The sequence below is a fragment of the Thermobia domestica genome, chromosome 1 (genome assembly GCF_964235325.1).
Source record: "Thermobia domestica chromosome 1, izTheDome1.hap1.1, whole genome shotgun sequence".
Lineage (NCBI taxonomy): Eukaryota > Metazoa > Arthropoda > Insecta > Zygentoma > Lepismatidae > Thermobia > Thermobia domestica.
Window position 1 is genome coordinate 339,367,467 of NC_137454.1, and position 27,087 is coordinate 339,394,553.

At 36.8% G+C, this 27,087-nt stretch overlaps 1 protein-coding gene across 1 annotated transcript in view; it reads left to right on the forward strand.

Moving 5' to 3' along the window:
- Positions 1–4,943: 4,943 nt before the first annotated feature.
- The window catches only part of bdg (sodium-dependent transporter bedraggled), a 409,562-nt gene continuing 387,418 nt past the window's right edge, over positions 4,944–27,087 (forward strand). Inside the window, exon 1 of the mRNA XM_081729633.1 lies at positions 4,944–5,289. The gene's annotated coding sequence lies outside the window, so the exon portion shown is untranslated. The remainder of the gene's footprint in view (positions 5,290–27,087) is intronic.

Genomic DNA, 27,087 nt, shown 5'->3' on the forward strand with positions numbered 1-27,087 from the left:
CATGTGCGTGTGCGTGTTCTAAAGTAGGGCCGATATACCTGGTCTGGAAAATGTAATTAACTGGTAACTTCAGCGTCGAGTTTTTTGTGCTCTGGGGATAACATCTCCAGTCCTGGTCATCTCTGAAAGAAATAATGTTTAAACGCAACTTAATAAGCAAAATATCCTTTTTATCATCTGGGTTACCGAGTCTCAGTCGAATTACCGAGTCACTACGGGTTTGAATCCTCGACCCAATGGTGGTCCATAAGCTAACCAACATCATCCGACTGACACTATGATCCCTTTGAGCTGTACCGTGTTCATTCTATCTGTGCAAATTACAACGTTATATTCGCAAGAGATGAAAGTGATGCTGGATGTTCGGAACAGATAAATCTTCGGAAAAGACTAGAAAATGACAACCTCTTTGGTTATTTGGAAACAACATTTTATTTATATTACTTCGACACAAATTTGTTTCCATCTTATAATTCAATGCGATTTATTCACGTTGAAATTTGAAACATGCGAGGTCTGCTATATCTGTAAGGAACATCCAATTTTCCATTTGAACATTTGTAATTTTTCATTATGATACGGTTTGGATATTTAATATAGGATATTTCTGATAAAAATTTACTAGTAAAATAGCACTCATTCAATTTTATCTCTCTTTCTTTTTCTTTCCGTTTCTTTCTTCTTTTTTTGTTCACTTTGCATTACTAGTCCGGAATGGCAGATATGACATACGCTTCCTACTGGATTTATTAGAATGTAGTTTGCATCAGTACGTCCAATGAACACTACCGAGTTTACAACCGAACCACGCGGAAACAAAGCATGTGTTAAACTGTTGACATTATCTTAGATGTGTCTGTGAGTCTACAGTTCTACTGGAAATTGAATATGCTATCCTTTATGAAAGTGACTTAATGAATGTTTCAAGCATCCTCTATATATTTGAATAGTCCTGAAAAAATATATATAAACAAACGTTATTTATTCTATTCTATTTCTGGTAACGGAACTTTATAATGTTAGGTTCTTTTCTTACCAAGTTTAAAATTCCACATTTTGATCTGTTTTCCCTTTTCTTTTTCTTCTTCTCGCACCTTCTCTCTCTCTCTCTCTCTCTCTCTCTCTCTGCCTCATTTCTGAACTCTGTATAATAGACATCCATTGGTTTCAATTCTTAATTGTGTGTGTTTCAGTTTCTCTTTAAATCAACTTATGAATCTTGTTTCGTCTCGGTTTTGTTATTTCATTTTATCGATATTAATACATGTGTATTTTGAAATTAGAATTGCGTTCATGTTGTTAGCTAATTTTAGTATGGGAGAGAAGAAGGGAGGAGAGAGAGGAGGTCTCTTTACCAGACACGATTATTAGATAAGAAGGTGTATATTGGGTGGTCTAGCTGCACGGCGTTAGGTGTCGCAATTTTTTTGATGCGGAGTGTACAAATAAATACAATACTACTGATAATAGTAATCTAGTAATCTTCAGAACTTCAAATCGGCGTCACTGTCCTAACCATTTTTAAATTCTTATTAACACTACTCCGAAGAACACAATTTTCCCACCCAATCGTAAATGTAATTGAATTCAAAAAATGGATGCAGGGTGTCATTTGCCAATTCTCAAATCGTTATTCATTTATTTTAGCGGGAATGACTGTTGAAAACCTCAGAGTGTGTAATTTATAATTATTTAATGCACATTTACAATTTATTTGGATATTAAAAACTGAAAAAAAAGTGTGCGTTCTAAAAATCATCATATATTCATGTCTTATCGCAAGGGCATTATCTTATATAGCTTAAGGCTTCAACCATCGCATATCCCAATAAGTTATCATATGGTTGGCAATCCTGAATTAACAATAAATAAATAAATAAATAAATAAATAAATAAATAAATAAATAAATAAATAAATAAATAAATAAAGGTAGTTTCCGAAGAGTAAAATATGCATAGTTGAAAAAAATCGATTTCATGTTATTTTAATTTTGCGTATAACTTAGGAACCAACGGTTGGAACTCCATATTATTTTACAAACTTTACAGCAGGTCTGCCAAAATGCGAAGTTTGATGCAGATCGGATGACTCCGGTTGAACTCTTACAATATATACACTGTCCTTCTCATTGATTTTTCTGGAAAAAAATAAATGAAAGATAGTTTTTACAAATAAAAATAAAAATAATAAATATAGTTATTACGCTGATACTAACTAACTCTATGGCCTATGGAACCCGGAGGTTCAATGCCGCGTTCACAAAAACTCTCCACTGACTTCTATCCTTAGCCAACTGGATCCAGTTTCTACTTTGTATTCCTATCTCTGCGAGATCCATCTTAATATTGTCCTCCCATCTGCGCCTAGGTCTTCCTAAGGGTCGTTTTCCGATTGGTCTTCCAGTCAAGACTTTGAAAGCGTTTCTCCTTTCTTCCATTCTAGCTGTATGACCTGCCCACCTAAGCCTCCTAGACTTGACGACCCTAACAATGTTGGGTAAACCGTATAAATTATGTAGTTCCTCGTTATGAAGTTTCCGCCATTCCCCATTCCCGTTCCTCTTGGGTCCGAATATTCTTCTCAGGATCCTGTTCTCAAATACTTCCAGTCTATGTTCTTCCCTCAGAGTAAGCGACCATGTTTCACAACGATACAGAACAACAGGCATGATTATCGTTTTGTATATTTTAAGCTTCAAATTTCTCGACAGAATTCGCGACGACAAGAGATTTTGAACCGAATAGTAATACGAATCCCCTGCTTTTAGTCAACATTTAATTTCTCCGTGCATATGATTTTCGTCTGTTAATATTGAACCTAGATATTTGAAAGTAGATATTTGATCCTAGATATTTGAATGAGTTTGTGTACCTTGTTCCACAATTTTTCACCACCAGCTAAAATTAACTCAGCCGGAATTTCATCTACACCCGGAGATTTGTGTTTCTTTAATTTCTTTATAGCGGTTTCTACTTCTATTCGGTTGGGTTCTGGAATATACGGTATGTAAGATTATAATTTAAGAAAAACAATCGTTTAATTTTATCTAAAACATTAAATAAAGACTGGCAATTATATTTTTGACTAAATTTTAACTGCTAATTTTACAGTAGTTATTTTTGTTATTATTTCTTATATTCAGTTTAAATTAACTCAAATATTTTTTGTCCTAAAACAAACATACATAGGAATATCTTAACAAAAAGTTATCATTCTTTCTTACACTTCTGATTCTAAATCAAGCATAGTAGCCTTGTTTTCTTCACTGCATACACATCAATAGTTTAGTTTAGTTTACAAAATCTTCAGTAGGATTAGTGCCGATTCGTGGAAAATCAGCGCTTGGGGCGAGAGTATACGACGGCACCCCCGTATATATGAGGTCGACAGACGAGCCGCGAAAGGTGAGAAAATTTTAAAAAGTAAACCCTGCTTTTCCTTGATTTTGAGCACTTTTTATTACTTTTTTCTTTTCATTTTATATATGTGCACATACCCACATGTGCACATGTGTTTCATTCCTCTCTTTTTTCTTTCCTTCTTTTCTTTTTCCCTCCCGAATTTTTCGCCCCTTACTTCGGCGCCCCGGACCGTCGCCCCGCTTGCCCCTTCCCCGTGGCACGGCACTGAGCAGGATCTTCGGCAGCTTCAATAGCAATCTTTCACTTATATATTACTATTATATTGATAAATCCTATATAAATCCCTAACTCAGGAGGGATAACTGTTCCTCCCTGATCCCTCTGAATGACGCCCTCTGAATCGCAAGCTTTAACTGACTTATTTTTAGTTAAAGAAAGGCGTGTTTACTTTAACAATCGTAAAACACATTTATGTCTGTTACTTCCGATGCGAGAAATGGGATTTAGGCGCTCTATTTCAAACAGGCCCGAAACCAGCTACAAAGTTTTTTAGAGGACATGAATACGTTAGGGGGGCCAAGTCATCAAAAATTCTCTTACAAATATCTAAATTGTGTTTTTGTGTTGAGATCTGGAGGGGCCACGAAAAGTGTAGGGGGGCCAGGCCCCTCTAGTTGCGGGCCTGATTTTAAATAATGCAAGACCTGTACATTTTCAAGAAGTGAAGTCTGCTGACATTAGAGATCATATGGAATGATCGAAAAATCTTCCCTATATTTCCTTTCCTATCTCAATCTGTGCTAGTGCTACCTACTAATATATGATATAGAGCGAGAGTATAGTACCTACTAAAATACAAACCTTTCTTCAACAGTTAACAATTTCATGTTCTGCCAAAGTTGGTCATAGTGTTAAGAAATACAGGTTTTACTGACTATTTGATATTCTATCTTAGATGTTACATGTTTAATATTTCTATAGAATGGGTCTGCATCATTTATATGTATATTGAGAGATCGGATTTCGTCTGCACGTGCACGGAAAGAAAAGCAAATAATTGGGTGAAATAATTTCATTTTGTGACTGAAATTTTGGGAGTTTCTCCGGGGAGGGAGATTTCCCCGGGCTACCCCCTGAATTCATACATGGACGAGATGCCTACAATTTACGAGACGGGACTAAAAAACCCCTACCTGTCTCGTTTCTTTTGTCCCACTGTAAGTTAAAATCCGGAATCCCCCTGTATGCGCCACTGGTTAGAGACATTAACCGCGTACACGTGCCAATGTCAAAAATCAACAGAAAGTGAAAACAAGCGTCCATATCTCTAACATGTCACTTGTAAATGACAGTGAATATCTACATATTTTTATATTTATCACCGATCTTTGTTTTGAAAACTTTGTGAAAATGAACTGTAGGGACGACATTTATTAAATAAAGTTTCCCCCTTATCCAGGCAGGTGCACATGGCTCTTGTAGACGCTTCGCTTGAGTTAGCACTTGCGAGCAGTAACAGCTGAAAAATGTTTTTGTTTTACCTGAGGCAATTGTAGCAGCGGAACCGGTCGCTTCGCAAGGTTCAGTTTACAGCGATGTTGTAAATGTGGTGGCGCTCCTACAAGTTGGTCTGGAGGCGCTGCGCTGGCTGCCAAACTGTTGCTCTAGCTGTACTTGGTGAGGTGATGTTAGCTCCAGTCATCCAGCAGACAGTTGGATAGAATTCTTAGGTGTGCGTGTATTGTGTGTGTTGTCTGTGCGTGGTGTTTTCAAGTGTTCGGTGTTACGATACACGTTTGATAGTGAAGAAAACAACCATATGTAAAACCAGTGTATAAAGTGTTGAAGCATTTCTTGTTAACCAAATAGAAGTGAAGAACGCATATCTTTTCTTGGTTTTGGAAACAAAGAAGACCTCGAAAGATGGTGAGTAAGTAACCCACGTAGAGTGAGTGAATGTAGGGTATTTCGTCGGTTGTTTTAGATGAACAACTAATAAATGCCTTTCGGATATTAAATGTGAACACGTAATAAGTGATTTAAAATATGAAATATTTAGTTATATAAGAAACGAAGCCTAAAGTTTATATAATCTGATTATCATAGCTTCAAAAATATTTATTATGAAAGTTATTTAATGGTATTGTTTCTCTCCAGAATATTTACGTCCAATATTTAACTTCTAACAGACTTCAGTTGAATGAAGCAGTAATAGTGTAATACACAGTAATTCATCGCGAAACGTCAGACTACCGAATGAATGAATACTCGAACAGTTCGTTAGAACTCCTGCTTTACTTTGGTCCGGGTTCGATTCTTGGTGGACTGTTCTTTAGGCTAAAGAACACAAACTAGGCATGTAAAAACAATAACAATATAAAAGTCGTGTTTTCGTTGAAGTTTGTATAATTTCTGGCTAAATTTTCCTGAAACTGAATGGAACTTCTTATCCAGGAAGGCATAGGTGGAGCTAGGAATTGTCTACGGGGGGGGGGGAGTAGACTTTTTGGTAGGTGGCAATCTTACAGGTGGCATTTTTATTTTTTGTCCAAAAGTTGAGGCAATGCCCCCCATAACTCCGCCCATGCAGGAAGGGTCATACTTAGTGGCGTATTTAGGGGGGCTTCCGGGCTTAAGACCCCCGGAATCTTCCTTACTATAGTAAAGTATATGAAATATATTGCAGAATTTTCACATTTTCATGCAAATTCCCCCCCCCGAAAGTTAGCAAAGCCCCTCCTGAAACAAAATCGTAAATACGCCAATGGCTCATACTAATGAGTACACAGAAAGGAGAGGAAGAAATTCCGAGAGTAGAGAATCTTTTCCTTTCTTGGAAGTAATTATGTAAAATGCAGGGGCCCACAAGTGGGGGAAATTCAGAGAAGTAAGCTGCTAATATATTTGTTCAAAAGTGTACAATTTCTGCAAGGACCTGCCTCCTTATTAAGTAGTGTATACTCTCTTTATCTGCGCCACGGTAGTAGAGCGCTTACCTCTGGTGCATGGGTCCCTGGTTCGATCCCCGGACAACTAAGTTTTTTGTGGGTAATATATCCTAGGGTTTCTTGGGCACTCCTCCCACATTATCATTCCGCCAATTGTTCCATCATTATTCACTTGTGTTAATTATCCTTCTCCTTTAGCCTAAAGCACATGATCATGGGTTAAAGTGAAAGTGAAATATTTCATTTACAAATATATTATGTGTTAAAATTCATATAACCGCAGAGCGTAAAAGAGGTTTTTATGTAATGAATAACCCTCTTAAATTCGAGGTCGAATGCAAATTAAAGTACTAGCGTCTGTGGTGTTTGTAAGTATTAATAATGAGCGAGGCTTAAAAGACATTCTAAATGAACGTTTTGCGACAAAGTGGATACGTACTAGTGCGAGAGGTTCCTGGTTCAATTCCAGACCTCGAGAGGGAGCTGGACGATATCGTGTGCGTGGATTTTCTCTTTATTCTCTCGTTTTCTTTTTCTTTTTTTTTTCACGAATTCTATCATGACGATTTACTTGCATTAACATCCGTCATCTTTAGCCTATATGGGATGTTAAAACTAAGAAAAAGTTAAAATTATGGGAGAAACTATACACGTATGACTCACTGATTAGAGTTCAACGTTCTTTTTCAGTGCCATGGGCTCCTTCATGGCTAAGCGGTTAGCGTACGTGCCTTTGGCGTGGGAGACCCGGGTTCGATTCCCGGCGGGAGCTCGCTGCTGAACAGGACGTTAAACTCAAAATCAAGTCAACTTTTTTAGTGCCACAGCGTAAACAGTAATCAGGGTACTTCTAGTCATTGCTTTATCCAGTCTCCTAGATTTTTTTGCGGGGGATCCGTCCTAATATGTCTGCGTAAAATGTTGCGTCAGGTGATTGTAGTAGCCATATAATTTTCGTCGAAAGATACGAGGCAAAACAGAATTTTTCCAATATAAAAATATTCACTTTCCAAGACGAGACATCACCTTCACCATACTTTTTCTAACTTAGTCTTGGAGGCAACCCTTTTAATTGATGTCATTCAGTATTGCATGATCATTCTTTAGCCTGTTTATTTTCGTGAGTGCTCAAGATGAATCCATGCAAAATTGTTATTATTTAAAAACCTCACCACTGCAGTATTCGGATTCATGTATTCAGACTCCGAGATATTATATAGTGTCAGGAGCGCATCCAAAATTTTTTGTTAAAAAGGTGTCCGAATTTTCGGACCTCTAGTACTACTTAGAAGACGTTATGCCTATCGAAAATGAAATGAAGTGAAATTTTTCAGTTTAACGTCCCACGATTATGCACTTTAGGCTAAGGGAGAAGATTATTAAAAATAGGCAAATGAATGATGATGAAAAGAATTTGTAGAATGAGGAAGTGGGAGGAAACGAGAATATCCTCAAGAAAACTGACGTACACGATCTTGTCCACCATAAACTTAGTTGACCGGGGATCGTACCCGGGACCCACGCACCAGAGGTAAGCGCTGCACCACTGAGCCTCAGTAGCTCAGTTTCCCCTCCCACCTGTTACGTCTATGGAGTAGGGATGGCCACAAAGATCCGGTTCCGGACCTGGATCCGAAAACCCGGTTCCAGAACCGGATCTTAGGAACTGGTTCCGGACCTGGATCCGAAAACCCGGTTCCAGAACCGGATCTTAGGAACTGGTTCCGGACCTGGATCCGAAAAACCGGTTCCGGAACCGGATCTTAGGAACTAGTTCCAGACCTGGATCCGAAAAACCGGTTCCGGAACCGAATCTTCTAGAACGGGATCCGTTCAGAGCCGAAAACCGGTTCCACCAGGAACCGGTTGTGGCCATCCCTACTATGGAGTATTAACCAGTGTTATTTTGCACCTGAAAAGACGATAAGTAATTGTTACGTACTGCCACCTATATTCTCAGAAAAAACGATAGAACAATATTTTTGATAAGAAAAGAGTGCAATATCAAATCTTTGTGCTGCATCAGTCATTTCTCTGCTAAAAAGTATCTTTTTATTAAGAAAGTGTACAAATAGAGTTTTGGGGAGGTTCCTTAGAATGTAAATCACTTGTAGTCCCATTAGGAATCGAGGCAGTATCTTTCACCGAAGGCGAGAGTAGGAGCCGTAAAGAATTTAAATGTAATTGTAAATATTATCCTTATGCATAAACAGTTTGTTACATATGAGTATACTCCTAATTTTCACTTACTATGAGATACTGCTAATGAAAGTAATAATAGAAGGCATATTTTAAAAAGTAAAACTTATTCACGTGTTTCATAAGAAATCATTAGTCGGGAAGTAACACAAGGAAATTTCTCAGGAAGAATCTGTAAAAATATCCAATTCGTATTCTCAGCTATAAGTAAGCGGAACGAGGCATTTCCTGTTGAGCGATGAAAAGAAAATAATAATAATAATAATAATAATAATAATAATAATAATAATAATAATAATAATAATAAAGAAAAAAAGAAGTTGGAAAACACTAGCTTTTATTTACCAGACCGGTGTAATTCTCGCTTGGATTTACCACAAACTGTGTTCAATATATAGTACGAATAGCTGTAGATGTATCAAAATTAGTACAGTATCATAACATTACTATCAATTGAGCTTATAAACAAGCATATCTACTAAAGCTGAGGTCGGTAAACAGACTTCTTTTGCGGTTCAACTAATCGCGAAAAACCTCTTAACCGAGCATTAGTGAACCTACACACTGACAGATGTTATGTTAAACATTTGAGGGAGGAATCTGTGATTAAACTGATTTCCGCTAATTAAGTTGCAGAACTATTTTTATGAAATGAATCCTAGGATTTCTTTGTAGAAAGAGAATCACGAATACATTAGTTGTAAATACTGTATAGGCTAATTAAAAAAGAAAAGAACTACTCAGTGTTCGAACTATTGGGCGGATAAGTGGGAAATCACCTTATGTATTGAAATAATCGCTGGGGGGTCGTGATTATATGAGCGTGTACTACAAAACATATACTCTATCTCTAGGTATGTACAGTACTTTATTTTCAAGTATGTCATTCCCCTATAAAAGTTTTTAAATTTACACACTGACAGTACTGAAATTAATACAATAAGAACGTGCAATATTATAAACTACTAGCAGAAATGCCCGTTCTTCGCACGGATATAGTAATGTTTATGGAAAATCTTTTGATAGTAAAGAAATACATCGAATACAAACAGGGCATTGCCTCTATCGATCCTCGGACTAGCTGACATGTCAGTTCTTGGCACGGAAAGAATGTTAATGCAACACAATGTAATGATCTGGAAGGTATGCAGCCTGGACTATAGGGAAAACTATTGGGTGACCTGCCTCATAGGCACTATGGTTCGCTGTACATATACGAACTTCTAAATTTTGACCTCCCAATCCTCTCTCAAGTCAAAAATCGAAAACATCGGCTACGTACGCGATTAGATCTGGTGAAAACAATTTCGTGCTTTTGGGTGACTCTGTTCTCGCGAAATATTTATGACACACATACATGCACACACATTATTTTATATAGTATAGATTAAAATTTAGATAGAACGCATCAGTCATTGACAGTTTTTGTATTTCTTGAAAAATTTGGAATAATTGTCGCCCAGAGTTCTTCTGCAGACAGTAACTTCAGTTCGAAATGTGCTTCCAGCTGCTGGATCATTTGAAGGTCTTCACTGTCACCGCGATCAGCAAAAAAAGAAAAAAGAAATTCGTTGACTGTGAGTTATTTTTTTCTGCTACATGAACTGAGGAATAATTCTTGTCCTTTATGAAGTAGTTAGCAAAACGTTAGGGGAAAAGAAGACTGACTGTGTCTGCAGTAGAGAGAGTTATGTGTCGCTGCTGCCCCCCCAAAAAATCTATAGTTAGGGAATGATCGGTATGGGGTGATTTACTGTATTAGTTATTACAGTTATTGTTGCTGTATACCATATAAAGTGATAAACGAGCAGGGAGATACCATACCGGTATATTCCTTCAAAACGTCTTCACACTTCAACGTAGATTTAATAATATTTCTATTAGACTACTTTTCTATTCGTTAGGGTTAAATATCGTAACTTAAAATCCGCACATTTATTTACGAATTACAGTTCTGAACAGGCCATGTTTTAACATTTTGCCACCTTCTTAATATGAATGTTGGTCGCTAAATTTCTGTAAATTCCAGAACTAGGGTATGATTTAAAAAAAAAAGAAAGAAAGAAAGAAAAAGAAAAAACTGGTCCGTGAAAATTTGTCACCGCGGCCCATGGTACACAAATACGGCCCTTGCTCTGAAGTTTTGTACAGATGCGTAAATCCGATTATCAATACAGTATTTTTCACATAATTTTCGCTGTAGCTCATTATCAATCTACCTATTGAACGTAAGTAGATGATTACATTTTATCAGAAAGCAGAATCATCATCTATCAAAATAAAGTATAAAATGCTCGTATGAGATATTGTAACGTGTGGATCTTACCGTAATCAGCTATTGATGAACAGCAGTAAATGCCATCTAGGGATAATTTGTGCGTGTTTGATATAGTCACACTGCTTTATACTGTATTTCAAATGCGGTAATCTGTTTTTTGAGATTTACGCGTTTTATCTTTTGAGTGCATTCACATGAAGCACACCCTTTCAATATATCTTTTAAAAAAAGAAAAATCACCCGGTTTACAATTGAGAAGGAGATTGTTGATCTATGATGTACAGAGTGCATAAGTAGTTTCTAATTAGGAATGGCCATTTTTTTTTTTCAAAAATACTTTATCGAAACCAAATTTTTTAAAAAGGAAAAGTTTTTTGGTGGGGAATTAAAAACTAACAATCCTTCCATAAACGAAAATCGAATAATTCTCTGAAAAACGAAAAAAGGTTTTGGGATTGTTTTCGAAAGACTAAAAATTATCAATAAAACGAAAATTTGAAAAAATTGGATACTTTTCGAAAAATCGAAAATGGCCATCCCTATTTCTAATTGTTTGACGTAGCAACAACACACAGAAACAGGCATAGCAAGAAGAGCGATGGGACACGGTGAGAGAATGGTGTAGACAAATTTTGGCAGTATACGAATACTGGTAACGAATGAGAGTGTGAGAAATCGTTGGCAAGAAAAGAACACTTTTAGATATTTATTGGAAAGAGGGAGAGAAACTGGTTGGGACATTGGCTAAGAAGAAACTGTATCATGAGGGACGTGCTAGAGGGTATGATGGCAGGAAAGGGGCAAAGAAGACTGCAATTAATGAACAATATCAACATAGAAAAATCGCAATTAAGACGAAGAGCTTAGCGGAAGACCGTGGAACATGGACATTTCTCATTTGCTTCAAGTGACCTGCCAATAATGGCAGAATACTTGTGATGATAAGTGGTGTATTATCTGGAAAACCATAGACTCGGCCTTTTATAGCTTGTTTTCCTGCCACCACTAGAGACTGTCATTATGCAATCGAGACTCACACGTGTTCACGCTCACTATTGCCAACGATGCTTACGTTAGCTCATACGCTTGAGCTATTCGGCATTCTCAATTAGACTGGAGATCGCACTCACTAATCTCAGACTCATGCTGTCTTAGATTCGCACTCATAAACTTGATGTCACTATCCTCAGCGAGACTTGTACTAACTCGAGCTAGAGTTTATTAACCACATTGGAATCTGCTCGCAGTCAGCAATTTCAGTAAGGCTCACGTTGTGTGAAGCTCTCACTCACGAGCTCAATTTCGCTATCCTCAATAAGAGTCGCACTAACACGAGCTAAAGCTCATTAAGCACATGGGGCTCGGGCTCCCTATCCTCTGACAGATTTGGGCTTGGGCTTACTAATCGGCAATGACACTCACACTACCTCAAGCTCGCACTCAAGAACACGAGCTCGCGTTTATTAATCTTAATGGACTCGGCCTCGCTATCCTTATGAGACTCGAGCTCGCGCATCTTAACCTCGATGGACTCGCGCTCATTAAGGGGTTTGCACTTAAAAATCTCATTGAGGCTCGGGCTAATTCGAGCTTACGCTTGCTAACCTCATTGAGCTCACCCTCATTAAGGTCTCTGGCTTGCTGTTCTCAATGAGACTCACGTTCGATCTCGTTATATTATATTCAACTAGACTCGCGCCCATTAAGGGTTCGGATTCACTGTTCTGAGTGAGGCTCGTGCTCGTGTTTACTAGCCTCATTGGGGCTCGCGATCACTCCGACTCGAGTTTAGGATTAACTCTCGTTTATTGAACTCGAGGTTTATTGAATCCGAGAGCCTGGACATTTTTGGTCGCCACTGCATTTTGTCAACATTGTTTCTCGGTCTGCTCCGTATAGTACTTGTTGCAAAAAATGGGGAAAACCAAATCATGACGTCATACAGCATAGACTTGTATATGACTGATGTAAATGCATCCTTTAGGTAAAAGTACTAGCAATCTACAGAAGTGAAGCAATATGTAACATATAGTGCGTATCTCAATGTGATACTCATGAAATCCTCGTGTAATAAAATGATAAGAGAAGGATGTTACTCTTTGCGTGTTATACTTGCGCAAACATGTCGCGCTTGTTGTAGTAAAAGTAGATTGGTTCGGTGATTATTTGGTATTTTAGTGTTGTCACATTGTTGCCTCAGACTTCAGTGACATTGTCTTTTTTCCTTTAAAGTGAGTTAAGGTAAATGATACCTGTTCTGGAGTAATTGGAGAATAAATTCGTTGTAAAAGCAAGGAATTTGAAGTATCGATATGATACACTTGAGATGCAGAAAATTGTTAATTCATTTATTTAATTTAATAGTTGCCTTCCAGAGAAAGAAAATGCATATCCCGTTTTCCAGGAGTAGTGGGATGTGGGAGACAAGAACAAAGGCGGATGTAGAAGGTAAAAACTGGCGGGGGGGGGGGGCAGCCAGACCCCAGACTATAAGTATATCATGAGTTTACTATGCACTTTAAAAAGTATATAAATAATAGCATAAATTATTTTTGTCACTCAAAAACTGGGGGCCTCGGCTCCGGACTAGATCCGCCAGTGGAGAAAGATATGTAGTTAGTGCAAGGTTGCAATATATCTTCGTCGAAAGCACTCCATGCGTCCGATCAGATCACTTTATTATGCATTAGCAGCTAAATTCATATATTGTGCGTATTTATTCTATAGTATAGCTCAAGTTCCTTGAAGATAACTGTTAAATGCTCAGTTACGTGTTTAGTCTATAAAGCGTAGCCATGGGCATACCGACGAGGGATCCAGTGGGTCCGGACTCCTTTCAAAAAACTTCCTAACAACATACATTTGTACATTTTCTCAATAAACTTATACTTCTCTATAGAGAAGTGATGGATATAACATGAAAATTTGATCTTACACTTCATCTGTTCTGTTCCTCTTATATATACATTATTGTCTTTTTGGGTGCAGAATAATACCCATTCAATATTACATAGACATAGTAGTATCATTGGACCCTTCCCAGCAAGAAAATCTGGGTGCGTACCTGCGATGACTACATTACAGAATTTTAAATCGTCTATTTCAACGGTATCAACTAAAGCTAGCGTTGTAAACAGCAACTTCTTTTAAAAGGGTGTTTGTGGGTGGGATAATGACATTGAGGTGGAGAGTTACATGCTAAAAGCAATAATATTTGTGTATTTTTTTATAGTAATATAAGGTGACGATTTAATTTTAAAACTTCTATTGCTTATGTATGCAAGTCTGTTATTTTAATTTAACTATTTCAACATTGATAGTGGTTATACTGAACATACGTGCTTTGCTGTCTATTAGTAGGACAAGGACCGTAACTAATTTAGATTTGAGTATTAATAGTTGTGTAACCACATGGTAGTTGCTGGGCAAACTTTTTTTTAAAGGTAATTCTAAACGATTGAAACCTATAGCGTAAAGCGAACAGAGGGCTTAAATGCAACAGTTTGTTATTACTATTCTGTGAGGGTAAGCGGCGCATTCACAATTTCCATTAACGCTACGCCCATGTTATTGACATATATAATATTATTCTGCAGTAAAGAAATGTATGTACGTCATAAGCGTGTTTATGGAAGGCAAAAGATGAGCTCCCTTGTAACATATTGTTAACATGTGTGCCTTCGGTGCGAACGGGAGACCCGACTTCGATTCCTAGTGTGTTCATATGGTTCGGGTCCCGCAACAGACTGTAGCTCCACGTCTCATATAGCTTCGATTCTGAAAGCGACGGTGAACTGCTAATCAACCAACGGAAGGCAAAGAAAGGGCGAATATATTATTTAGTGTTTCGGCATTCTCTAGAAGTTCAAAATTTTGAACAAATTTAATTCTGTGTTGTCTGCTATATCCATTCTCTATAATAAGAGATTTTGTATATGCCCTTATTGTGATGTATCTTCATTAAAATAATCTTTAATATTCAGTAATTAATACCGGGTGGCCCACAATTATGTAAACGATGTTTGACAGGCTATAGTATTTGTAATTCTGGTCAAAATGTTTCGATATGGCAGCACTGTGTAACCTGAGAGAGGGGATAACTTTAACTGGACTTAGGATCGTTAATGCCAGACAAGATGGCAGGGATGAACGAAACATTCCCGAACTGCTGGCTCGGCCGGTCGATCCGTCTGTGGAGCGGCCAGTGCGATCTCTCGATTTGACACCAACTGACTTATGGGGTGTTTTGACGGACAAAGTGTATTAATATCTCGTAAGCAATTTGGCCAAACTACCAGAAACTACCACAGGATGCCAGTACGAGTTTGTCAAACTACTTATGACATTGCTCTTCGTCTCCAGATATGTATCGATTTGAATGGTGCATTTGTGGACCGTGTCATGGAGAACAGAAGTTAAAATTCTTGTAAGGGAAGGTATGAGAGTATTGTGTTTATGTTCAAGTTATGTTGCTAGTTTCTTTACCACAGTCTTTGAAATATGTGCCACGATGTATTTATTTCTGATTTACATGTTAGATTGAAGGATGTGCAGTATATCAATGAAATTGTTAAGATTCATTCTGGAACAAATTAATAAGTTGTTAATGCTTCGTGCAGTTAGTTATTAATTATATGAAATATTGATTATTTAAAAGTTTTGTTTTGGAGAATTAATAATTTATAGTCTTATTTGCCGTTCTTAGGAACCGCCGGCACTAGTAATACTTGCTGCTGATGAAAACGAATATTTCTTGCGATTAGGCGAAACTTGTACAATCCGCGGCAAAAAACCTGCAACATGAGCATATAAGTTTATTGTGAAATGACGAAGTCTTTTGCTCCAAAATAAGTGTGCACCGGAGGAGGCCGAGGTTTATTCTGGCATGATTCGTTCCACTTAGACGTTATGTTAATTCCCTGTGCTGTTAGGCGTAGATTCACGATAAACTTACAACCTCATGTTGCAGGTTTTTTGCCGCGGATTGTACAAGGAAGAAATAACATGTTCTCTGTTGTTGAGTTCAGTTCAGTTCATTTTGGGGTTCGTTGCTGGGCTGTAGAAAACTGAAGAAATTTACCATAAAACTTTCGTTGTTAAATGCACGAAATTCCAGCTAAACACATGATTGCAAGTTCTCATCAAAGACTTTTCACTTTTCATGTTTCTTAGTGGCTTGGCCAACAATGCGTGACTCAGGCTAAACGCCTCAGATCTCTCGCACTCTTCGTCGTGTTTGCGGTGAGACCCATCGGATTTTGACATGAATAGACTGTTTTATGTCATCGTAAAAGGAAGGCTTATAAAGATGTCGAAGCAGAGAGAGATTTCACTCCAGGAACCCAGTTTTTGAAGTATATTTGAAAGAAAGTACTTATACTTAACATTCAGTTTATGCCATCGTTCAACTTTTTTTTTCTAATGCAGGAACATTATGCGATATACTCCGATTAAAATATATTTTATGTTGAATGTAATAAACTGATGCGGAAGTAATATCAATATTTTAATATTGAGACAAAGAAGAAACATCCATAATTTAGCATTTTCACATAAATTCGTAAGTGATAATAGTAATAAAAAATGTATTAGTGTTTGACTAATTTTTGTTTTGTCCAGAGATGAAACATATACTAATTGATAAATCGTATTAAGCTGAACAAAATGGTATGCGTGCATGTAAAAAGTCATGCGTTAGAACTAGTAATGACAAAAACCGGTTTCTGGAAAAACCGAATTCTGAAAAACCTACATTTTGGTTTTCTTCAAAAACCGGCTCGGGTTCTCACCTAAACCGGTTCGGTTTCTCACCACAACCTGTTTCGGTTTTCTTCAAAACCGGTTCTGTTTTCAACAAGGTTGACTGGCTTAAACCAAGGTGGTTTAAACTAACTGTTTTTTTTTTAAAAAAAAACCAACTGGATTAAACCAAAAAATGAAAAATGTTCGTAAAAGTGTAAGTGTTTGTAAAATCTTGATGAACACACACTTGTGGGTTATCGCGTGTCACTCCCGCATGTTATTCGTATTATATTCAGACCTAAATTCCCCATTCGTTACTCAGAGATTATATTACAAAAGCAACTTTTTTTTTATAAGGTTATGAATGTTTCTTTTGTGATTTTTTAAGTTTATTATTATTGTTATGCAATTGCAATCAAAGAAAAATTCCAAATATTGTTTCGCTTTAATAATGTTTACTATTGATAAAATACATCGAAATACAGAACTTTATTTTTTTGGAGGGGGTCATACAAACCCTACGAGAGGCATTTACTGAAATCAGAAGTATCTTTGGTATCTATTTATTATAAATGGGTCAGAGCCAAAGTGGACTCAAATAATTCTACCTTTATTCACTTTTCTTACTGATATGTAAATTAAGTCGTATTTTTTTAAACCTTGACTAATAAAAGTCGTAGTGAACTAACTTGGACTTAATTAGTCCTGTTTTCTGCAATATTTTGAAATTGTCCATATGTAATTCTGTATAATGGTTTCACTTGTGCAACTGTTTGTCTTTTTGTCCTTCTCAAATGACTCTTGATAATTTCACAATTATATTAAAAGTATGTAAAGATCAGTATAACGTATCAGGAGTCCTTCAGGAGTCAGTCGGCAGACGTATCACATTTGTGGCCAATTAATCCCGGTTTCAAGTTCAAATGGAGGACAATTTGTTTCGGATGTAAGTCGAGAAACGGTTTGTATTTCGCTTTAAGCTTATGTGGCCCCTCCTAGCATAACCCGGTTGTTGCATAATAACACCAAATTGAAACACTTATTTCTGTCCATATGTGATACAAACGCAATAGAGCAAATTATTTAAACAAAAAAACTTTTTTTTGTTGTTTTTTAAATAAAAACCATGGTTTTTACCAACCCTGGTTTTCACCGAAACTGGTTTCGGTGGAAACTTTTGGAAAAAACATAAAACTGTTTCTGTGGAAGCGGAGTCTGTTTTTGGAGAACAGTGAAATACTATTCTGGTCAGAAATACAACCAATTTTGAAAAAGAAAGAAAAAAAAAAAGAAAATAAGAACCGTTTTTGAAGAAAACCGAAACCAGATCTGGTGAAAAACCGAACCGGTTTCGAAGAAAACCAAGACTGGTTTTTGTTGAAAAAAAGTTTTTTTTTTTAAGTTTTCAGAAACCGCTTTCGGTTTTCTTGAACCGAGAAAACTGTTTTTGTGCCCACCTACTAGTTAGAACCATACCACTTATTCAGATGAAAGTGATACTGATTTATATCCGCATCAAGCATGTCTTTGGCACTAACAAGATAACAGTATGGTTAATGAGATGTTGTTATTATTAAGTATTCTGCCTTTCGGAGGTCTTGGGACTGTCTTTTTTTTTTTTTTTAATTTATCAATTTTAGATTTAGGCCTAGAAATGTTTGTTCTACGTTTTTCGATCTCCAGCTTCCTCTTTTTAACAACCAAAATTTTCTTCTGTTTTTCAAATCATCAATCAGTTGTGTTCTTCTTCCTATTCCTCGTTTTCCTGTGGCTCCCGTCATGCGTCGCTAACGCTCTCGCTTTCTGTGCGAGCTGTCTCGGGATCGATTCTCGGTCGAAAAAGTGTAAAACGCTTTTTCAGGCCAGCCACCCAGAATGAGGTTTTCCTGGGTTTTCCTCATTCACACCAGGCAAATGCTGGGGTGGTACCTAACTTATAAGTCCCAGGCCGCTTCCGTTCTTCCCCAGTCCTTTCTTCCTTCCCTTTCCCCGGATAGTGTGCTCGCCGAGGGACGTCATCCCTCAAAACGTAACGGGCTAAATGGTCTTAGATGACGAAAGTCCAGAAATCTAAATTCTAAATGCTAATCCTCGTTTTCCTTCCATCTTCCCTTCAATGGCGGTATGAAGAAGATAAGTTCTTCTCGAGATGTGTCCAATCCAATTGACCTTTCTACAAAGGATGATGGCTAGAAACGTTCTCTTCTCTCGTATCTATTTTAAAACATCTTAGTTTGTTGCTCTCTCTCTCTCTCTCTCTCTCTCTCTCTCTCTCTCTCTCTCTCTCTCTATCTATCTATTCATTTTATGTTTTCCATCTTCCTCCAACACCACACTTCGAAGCTTTCTAAATATTTCTTCTCTAACTTCTTTAATGTCCAAGTCTCTGAGCTATACAGTCCAATTCTCCAGATATAGCACTTCTAAGATATAGCACCGACTTCTTTCTAAGTAAGAATTAAAGTGACATAAACTAAAATTATCTCCAGGTTCGATTCCCGGTGAGAACACGATCGAAAAAGTGAAAAAGCTTTTCTTAAGGCCAGCTATCCTGAATGAGGTTTTCCTGAGTTTTCTCCATTCACACCAGACAAATCATGGCACTTCTTCAGAAACACCCACAGAAACCTCGGACAGGGACTGATAACTTGACACGACCTCAGCAAAAGAAAATGAACATAAGATTTAGAACACGGAAATACGAATACAAAGTAGAACAAGATCCAGTTGGCTAAAGATAGAAGTCAGTAGAGACCTTTTGTGAACCTCCGTGTTCCATAAGTCATAGTTAGTTATTGATATAATATAGTGCTATCAAGAACTATCCGTGAGTTTTCTCGGGATGCTTCCATTTCCTCCTACATTATTATTTCACAAACTCTTCTATCATTATTCGTTTGCCTTAATCATCTCCCGTAGCCTAAGGGGCATAAACGTGGGACGTTAAACTGAAAAATTACATTTCATTTAATTTACTATCAAGAACAATGTTCATATATAATTTTCCAGTAGAACACAAATCTTTAAAACTTGCCGAAAATTTGTGTAGATGAAATGAAAAGACATTGCTATCTATATTACTATCACCAAGCGAAAATTATTTAACTCTAGCAAGAAGTAAAGTTAAGATTGGCATTCTGCTCTTGTTAAAATGATTGTGTAAAAACTTAAGACGGAAGAAGTATATACCGGTACTTAGAAATCCTGCCTTTGAAGGTTAAATAAATAAATGTTTTTAAAAAAGATTTAATTTATAAAGATATTTGAATACAAATCCAAGCCAATTCTTTGTTAGTAGAATACACAGGAAAAGGCCTTCATTTTACGAGGAAACAAGAATGGTTAGGCTATTACAATTTGCTGGACGACACTTGCAGGAAGCAAAAATCCCTCGGGCATCTTCTGCGCTGTGAACCTACCTACATCGTTGTCCAGGCCAAGGTAAAGAGAGCTGTCTGAACACCTCGAAGAAAGAAAAATACATGAAAAACACGTTTTTTTTTTAAATCAAGAATATAATACAAAAAGCATTAATTTACAGAACACGACAAATCAAAATATTCTGAATAACGTAAGAATTTTAAAATTGCCTTTTTCCATATTTTGTTTCGATTTTTGTAACTTGATTCACCTATAAATTTATTCAGGTATTAAAATGAATAATTGTAACCCGTAAATTTAGTTCAATTTCTTTGGTAGAAGTAACATTTCCGCATTTTTGGTATTAACAGATAGTTCAAGAATGACATTTTGGTGATTTATAGTATTGCAGTTGTATCCGAGAACTGGCGATCAGAAGTACTATCTCAGGTTTTACTTGGACGCAATGGAGAAAAGATTCTTAACCGACATAGGTAAAGTTCCATTGTTTTCATTAGCACACAACTAAAACTATTGGTAAAAATATGTCTGTCCCTAAATGACGCCCCAGTTTTAGAAGTTTCACTATACAAGGTTTTTCAAAACCACACCGACAACGTTTGGGAGGTGCTTCATGACACCAAGAGAAGACGAACCTGGGTGCACAAATGCTTCCTTTCAGAGTTATAGGCTGCCGAAAATATGAAAAAATGAACTTTAAAAGTCCATAGGCTCCACTTACGAACTACTGCAAATTGGGATGACGGGACATTTTTAAAGTTTTTTTTTTAAGTTTGTTTGTAATAATTATAATACCATAATGGAAAAAATAATATAAATTAGTCAAGGCCTTATTTATCATTTGATGGCCAGCAAAGAAAGTAGACATGGTTACAACAGTAGTTAAAAAAAAAAAAAAAACTGTCCGGAGTCACCTCACATTCTGGGGCTGCTTCGGACACAATTTATTTTTAATGTATTTCCGATTTATCTGCATCAACAGGAGTGTATTCGGACATAATTTGTTAAGTATATTGTATGGGGTTATTAACCATGTCATAATTTACTTTTTAATAATTGTTTTTAAGTATCTTTTTATTTATTTTACATTTATTTTCATTTCAGGATTATGCTTTATTTCAATTTACAATGATGAAGAAACCAATACGGGTAGTCTTAAGGAAACAAGAAAATTATACAAGAAATTTGACATTGACAAAAGAAGATACACATTTTTCTACTTACATGTAACACACTTATGTCGCTTTCTGGGAAACCCTACACACTGTTCGTGTACCCATCCTTTGCAAACTTGACACCTGACCCACTCTTTTCCAGGCTTACTTCGCGGCCACAGCTCACTGCAAACAATGCATGGGGTATCTTCTGAGTCACTGGCCTCAGAGGACGGTGAACTGCAGCCATCATCATCTTTTTCGTTCTGTGATTCCTGCTGTTTCAATTCTTGGGGTCCCACAGTTATTCCTGGAACGATGCTCAAGCGTTTCCCTCGATTCATGGGTCTGTTCTCAGGAGCAGTTCGAGCGGCACTAAGCATTTGGACGAATGAGTCCGTCCAAACTTCATCATCAGGGTTCGCTGGTGGCTTAAGACGAGGAATCCTTTTTATCACTTGCTGGCGGTCACATGGCACAATTACAGCTGCACGAAACCCAGAACAAATGTTTTGTTTTGAAGAAATATCAATTTCCACTAGGGCTTGCTTCAGAATTTTCGGAAATTCTGACTTGGGAAGACATCCACGGTTTTTCTTCTTCCATTCCTCTAGACATCTCTTCCATGATCTTTTAAGTGGTCTGAAGAATGCAATGTCCAACGGTTGGGTGAGATGTGTTGAATTCGGTGGAAGAAGTATAAACTACACCAATTTCATCACACTTCTGAATGACATGATGGAAAACATGACTGTAAAGATTGTCTCAAATTAAAACCTTTGTGCCTTGTAGACCCTGTAAGTATGGCACACACAACGTGAGAAACCAATCTTCGAAAACATTCATATCAAACCAACCGGATTTTGTCCTGTTGTATCGAGCACCATCAGGGCCATTTTCAATCCATGTTGGATATAAATATGCCGCCTTATATACTACGTAAGGTGGTGGTAACATGTAGCCATCTGCAGCAGCTGTAAACATAACCGAAGTGCTGGATTTTGACGTGTCCGTTATGAGTTCTGGGTGTTTACATCCTCTCTTTACAATCACCTTGGATTTGCTAGGGTCATCTGTGAAATTTGTCTCATCATAATTTATTATATTTGATGGTGGTACGCCATCCAGAGCCTCTTCCAAATTGTCGATATAGTTGTTTAGCACCTCACAATTAACAGCATCACGACCTCGTTTTATATTTTCTCCAAATCTATGTGAAAGTTCAGGGTGGCGCTGAAGAAATAACTTGCACCATTCGGAACCTGGGCAGTTATTCCTAAATCGCTTTTCTACTCTGCCTACTCTGTTCAAATAGCCCTGAACTATGAGCTGAACGTCTGATATTCAACACGGGAAACCCCTCATGAGTCCCCGTACAAGCTGTTCTTCTTCTTTGGATGTCAAACACTTTTGACCTCCATGGTCACCTGGATGCTTATTTCTTAGTTTGTCAGAAAGGGTATTCCTTGGTACCTGATACTGTCTCGCAACTTGCCTTATTGATACTTTCTTCGAAAGGACCGCACTTACGACCTTTTGTAAATTTTCACTGCTGTAATGTCGATAGGGCCGACCCCCTACAATTTTCTTATACACTCGTACCATGTCCGAAGTCACCTCACACTTGGCTTACAATTCAAATTAACGTTCTCAGCTGAACCTCTCTAATGATTACATTTGAACTGACTGGCTAAATTCAATACCGAACAACAGGTGCGTGCGAACGGATATTCGACTTAAGTTGACATTCGGCGAAGGCTTCCCAACAAAGGTTTTTCAGCCACGTGGTAACAATAGAAAATATTGTTGGCAAGAAGAAAGACTATTTTTGAAGGGTTGGTGCCAACAATAGAACTTACAGTAACTGAAGTCGGTAAAAACAACAATACAGACTTGATTGTAATGCATTGGGGTTTATTTGAAGCACGACAGCAATGAGAGAGAACATCAAAACTCATAGGCGTCATAATGTCCGAAGTCGCCTCAGTTTACGGTATGTGCGCTATCCAAAAATGCAGGTTTCAGAATCTTAAGGTACTCACACAACATTTTTTATAGAGGGAGTTTGGCTATGGGCATATAATTTGAAGTACTCATTAAATACCACTATAAAAATTGTTGCGGAAGTACCGCAGGATTTTAAAACTTTGATATTTGGATAGGGCACATACTAGTTCCTGAGTGAAGTCGTGACCCGATTACGGTAGGCCCCATAGTTTTGGAGCTGTGGACCTTTAAAGTTATTTTTTTCATGTTTTGGCAGCCTGTAACTCCGAAAGGAAGCATTTGTGCACCTATCGGGTTGGTCCATACTTTTTGTGGTATCTTTTTTTTTTTTTTTTTTTTTTTTTTTTTTAATTAGGAATCACCTTCCAAAAGTTGTCGGTGTTCTTTTGAAACACCTTTATATAATGACATATAATTTTAATGAAACTTCTAAAGCAGAAATGTCATTTAGGGGTAGACATATTTTTACCAATAGTTTAGTTATATATGTACAGTCAGAATATTAAGTATAGGTTGGAGGTATAAGAAGTAATAGCTTCAACCTATACTTGATATTGTTTCTGACTGTACTAATGAAAAAACGTGGAACTTTGCTTATATAAAGCTCTAATAAACTAATCACGTATTATAGGGAGCTAGCTTGTTTACCAGCGGGGGCTGAGGTAAAGGGGGAAAATTTCAACAATCTTTCTGCCTGACTCTTGCAATACTCCCTTACCTTCCTTCTATGTGTCAGCGTTGCCAGGGTTAAAAATTTGTCACATGAATGTCATTCTGAAGAGTTAGTGTGAGTTGGTTATTTGTTGGGTGCTGTTGTGGTTTCGGTTTTGTTGCTTATTATTCATTTGACAATGGCTTCACAGCGTAAGAGAGGGAAAACTATACACAGTGAAGCTAGAGAAGCAATAAGGAAGGCCATAGTGCAGTGCGACGAAGAAGCGAGGGAGAAAAAATTGAATCATTTGTTATCACAGGCTAATTTGCGTGTGTCCACGTATACAGAGATCTTCGATAGGGATTGCATAATTGCATAAACTCTTTGAATTAAGTAAGTATTAGCTGAATTTTTTCACAACGCACTGGCAACCCTGCCCAGGACCATCGAGTGACCGTTTCTTGGCGACAGGGTGGGGAACCTGCCAATCAACTCTGAATTCCTCAGCCTCGCATTAAAGCTAGCTCCCTATAATACATATTCTTTAAAATAAAACGAAAAGAAATAGAATAGTTTTTGAACTAATTAGCGTTTAAAATCTGAGTCTGAATTAAATAAATATTGTATTTAATTGCAGATAAGCACAGTCGCATACACATAATTTTACTAGGAGGTTACAAAAACCCAAGTTCATTCTCTTATATTTTAATTAATAATGGTTTAACCTTCGTAATGTTGTCACTTGGTTGAAACGCAAACTCTTCTTGTTTGGGGTGCATGCAGTTTTATCTTCATGTCATAGTTCCCGTTCTCCGCACGAGCAGAATAAGTTCATAGAAAATATTTGAACCTCCTTCCCCACCATAGGATGCTCATTTCAACGAAAGTGTAATGGTAAAAACCCATCAGATACATTTTTCTTTCTTTAAATTGAACCCTCTACTTTAATCCTTTAACCAGTGTAACATTATAAATACCTTGAAGTAGGTGCTATGTTGCAATATTTATTTCAAACACTTCATTCTTTATCGCTTAATGGAATCACAAATGTGAGAAAATTAATTGTAGAAATTGCCCTCTTCTCTCTCCTCTTACTTTTAAAAACTCTTGGAACATCATTCCGTTTATTTTTAGTAAGGAGTTCAGTATATATTGAGTTTTATTTTCCTAACTTGAGGGGTTCGTGGAATACCCTATTTCTGGCTGAAATTTTAATCTTCCGTATTCCCCTTAGAATCGCCTTTGAAGTGGTATGACAAGACAGCTCGGGGTAGGTACTATGTATGTTCCAAAGTTCATTTCGAAATGTTCAGCCGTTTTCCCAAGATGAAACCACAAGCATAGCTTTCATTGTATAGAAAATGCTCCCGTACTTTAAAACTGGAAATTTCAGAAACACTGGGACATGTGTCCTTTTATATTTTTAAAATTGGCAGTTTATATACCGTGTTTCATGCTTCTAGTTTCAGGAGCTTGTGAGATAGTAGATGTTTCACATAAATTTTGATTCTCATATCTCTCTTAGAATAGACTTTCGAATCGAAATATGACAAGCAAGAGACAACGTCACTTTTAATATGACAATATATATATATATATATATATATATATATATATATATATATATATATATATATATATATATATATATATATATATATATATATATATATATATATATATATAATATATGTATAGGGTGTCCACATTCTGGAAAGTCAGGGAAGTGAAATGTATCAGGGGAAAGTCAGGGAAAAATCTATTTAGGTTCATTGTTCAGTTACTGAATTTATGAAATAGTAAGTGTAATATCCGCCTAATGTATATGTTTGTAAATTTACATTCTTTCGGATTAAAGAAAATTAAAAAAAGAAAGGAACAGAAGTGAAGAGAGAGCAAGGCCAGCTATGGGGAAGAAGGAGACTGGGGTTTCTTTCTTTTTTCTTATTATTAAATTATTGGATGTCAGGGAAATCTGAAACTTTGACCATGGAAAGTCAGGTGTTTTTTGCCAAATTGTGTGGACACTGAATATAGCCTACACACAAAATCACCGTAGAATATTAAGAAAACGGTATGACCGTGTGTCCTATTTTTCTTAAATGTGTTCTGCTGTCTTGACGGGCTTTTGATGTATTAAAATTTTCTCGTAAGTTATAGTTTTGTGTTGCCGACGAGACAAGATTTGAGGCCTTCTCCTCTCGATAGTTACATCTATTTCAACTGGAAGACCTTGGTCTCGCTTCGTATCACGACGCGAAAATTCAGTATCGTCTCGTCTCGTCGACAATACTAATAAATTATGACATCCGCTTCCATCCCCCTTACTATATCCATTTTAATCAAAGTAAGCTCATTTAAAAAAACAGTTCAAGGTAAGTGATAAGTATATTCAAAAATCCTTTCAAAAACTTCAACTGTTTTCTCGTGATTCGATCACCCACAAGATCAGTTTCCTTTTTATATATTAAATATGGTAAGGTTTTATTTTCCATAATGTCTTGTAGAAACTGGAGTTAAAATTGGTAAACCCCTTGCTTACGCCAGAGATAGAGTGGGTGATGCGGGTCAACAGGACGGGACCCACTCTGACCCAGGCCGTTTCCACCGTGACTTACTTTGACCCACCGGCCCACTACGACCCATCAACCCACTGCGCTCAGTGCATTGTAGACAGCATCTGAACAGTGGTGAATTTGTCTACGTTATACTTTCAAGGCCTCCATTATATTATTATTATTATTATTATTATTATTATTATTATTATTATTATTATTATTATTATTATTATTATTATTATTATTAATAATAATAATAATAATAATAATAATAATAATAATAATAATATTGCTTTCTCAATTATTTCTATTTATTTACCTGAGATGAATATATCTACGTGAAAAAAGAACTTTGTGGATCAGAGTGGGTCATAGGTCAAGTTTTCATTGGCCCACGCCATACGCCACTGTATATGGGAAATTTAATAATATCGTATTGGTGGAAAGAGATGAAGGAATAAATTTAAAAAATAAATAAAGGGATGATCAAAGAAGGACAATTGAATCAAGTTCAGTAATAAAGGAGCTGGAATAAAATAGTACCTGCATTATTAGCTTTGATACACCTGATAGCGTTTCTTTGTGCATAGCAATATGTATAGCAGCAAGTAGGAGGAAGGGGAAGAGCATAGAGAAAGGAGAAGCATTGTTTTCATGCAATTAATTCAGAGTGTGAGAACTTCATAGTCGTAGGTGTGAATCATGGAGACCGGTTGTAGACCTTTTGTATAACGGTTCAGGAAGGAATTTATGAGGATTACATAACTTTGATAAGTGTTTCTTTTGACATTTCATTTCAGAA